Raw genomic sequence first — 2,432 nt, 5'->3', positions numbered from 1 at the left:
TCGTTCTTTGAGTTGACGGGACACATCAAAAGTACTCTGGTGTATAGAGCCTTGCCTCTAAGGTAGGCCCCACATGGTTTGCCTCTTTTTTAACATAACACATCAAGTGGCAATTTGTTCGTTCACCCGTGGTAGACGATCCTCCCTCCACCAAGTGGACAACCAGTACACGTGCCAAACACTACTAGGAAAAGGGCTATAGATGATATGGCCACTAATGGCGCACCAAACATGTGGTGCGCGATTAGTATATACTAATGGCGCACCATGTGTAGGTGCGCCATTAGTGTCCAAATACTAATGGCGCACCACATCTACGGTGCGCCATTAGTAACAATTTTTTTTTCATGTTTCTTAAAACTAGTAATGGCGCACCAGTGGATAGTGCGCCATTACTAGTTAAACTAGTAATGGCGCACCACATCCACGGTGCGCCACTAGTAAAAAAAATTCAAATTTATTTTTCAAATTTTTTATTTATTTTTTCAAAACTATTAATGGCGCACCAGTGGACAGTGCGCCATTACTAGTAAAAACTAGTAATGGCGCACTGTCAACTGGTGCGCCTTTACTAAGTTTTTTTAAAAAAAATTCAGATTTTTTTTCAAAACTAGTAATGGCGCACCGTGGGTGTGGTGCGCCATTACTAGTTTAACTAGTAATGGTGCACCACTCCCACGGTGCGCCATTACTAACTTGGCCCAAAACTTCCACCGAATGCACCCCCCCCCTCCGCGTGGACCGCCTTTTCAGCTAAAAAAATAAAAGAAATTGATGGAAATGTCAAAAAAATAAAAGAAAATAAGTTTCCCATGTGATATGTGGTCTAGTTGTTGGGTAAATTTACAAATATGAATTTCGACTTTATTTGCAAAATCTCTCTGGAATTTGTAAAATGGGCATAACTTTTGCATACGAACTCGGATTAAAAAGTTTTCTATATGAAAAATCATCTACTCGAAAAGTTAACCCGTTAAACATTTTCAAAATCCCCAAAAACCTAACAGAAAAATAGTTACGGGGCTTTTAAGATCCAGAGACAAAAAAATTCAAAAAAATTCAAACTTACTAGTGGCGCACCGTATGCTAGGTGCGCCACTAGTAACAGAAAAAAATTGGTTTCGAAAAATAAATTTGAATTATTTTTCAAAATATGATACATAATATGACCGGGAAGTTTGAAATATTTTTTCAAAATTTCATCGTACTCATGAACTAAGTCCTAGCCATCAGCAAGGTTTAATAAGATTGATATGATAGATATATCAACAAGTGCTTGTGAAGTGAGGTGGTGCTGGGGTTGGATAGAACTACGAAGTTAAGCGTGCTCGGGCTGGAGTAGTGTGAGGATGGGTGACCTTCCAGGAAGTTTGACCACAGAGTGTGATTTGACCTGAGATTAAGCCATAGTGACCCGAGATTAAGAAAAAATAAAAAAATTAAAAAAAATTGAATTTTTTTGCTACTAATGGCGTATACTAATGGCGCACCGTGGGCTATACTAATGGCGCACCTGTGGTGCGCCATTAGTATACCAGATACTAATGGTGCACCGATGGTGCGCCATTAGTAAAAAAATCTAATGTCGTGGTGCTAGTGGCGCACCTGTAGTGCGCCATTAGTAGCGAAAATAGGTGCACCACTAGCAGCCCTTTTTCTAGTAGTGAAATTACCACGTGGGCTGACTTTCGTACAGAAATGAGCTCCACCGTGCACCGCGCGGGTGTGGTTGGGAAAGAGACGGGAGTACGTGCGCCGTGCATGCACCTCTTCTCTTCGTGCACGTCCCCCACCTACGTGGGTGTGTGTGAGAGATACAAACCTCTTTCATGAGTGTTTTTTGTTTTGGGTGGGGGTGGGGTGGGGGTTGATTTCGTGAATAATTTGTTGGAATATGTGTCGATGACATCTCAAACAAAATTTTGCATGCAATGTGTGTGAAATGGAGGCCTATCCATATCATACATAGAGGGTCAGGCAATCCACGAGAAGACAGGGAGGGGTCATAGCTATCGATAGAGTCGAAGAGAGGATCAAGTGGGTGGGTGCGAGATCGATGAAGAGATCCATCGAAATTGTGTGTGTGTGTGCAAGTCAAAGATATAGGGCGACTGGCCTACCGGAACGTTAGAGGGCACATGTTAAGTTTGTGTGTGGCAAGGAGACATGACTAGAGCGCTCGATGTATCGGTGTGTGTGGGGGGTGGGGGAGGGGTAGGCAGAGGCCTAACTATAGAGGTAGAATGACTCGTATATGTGTTGAGAAGGAGAGACCCAGCTATGTCTTGAGGGAGATCGGTCGACATCCATACATAACTGAAGGACGGGAAATATGATGGGACAGAGAGAGAGAGAGGAGAGAGAGGGAGGGAGAGGGGTAGAGTGCTGGATGGGTGATGGAGTTGCTTCTCAAAGATGGTGGGAGAGGCCTA

Source organism: Triticum urartu, chromosome 4 (assembly GCF_003073215.2).
Source record: "Triticum urartu cultivar G1812 chromosome 4, Tu2.1, whole genome shotgun sequence".
Lineage (NCBI taxonomy): Eukaryota > Viridiplantae > Streptophyta > Magnoliopsida > Poales > Poaceae > Triticum > Triticum urartu.
This window is presented reverse-complemented; position numbering follows the sequence as displayed.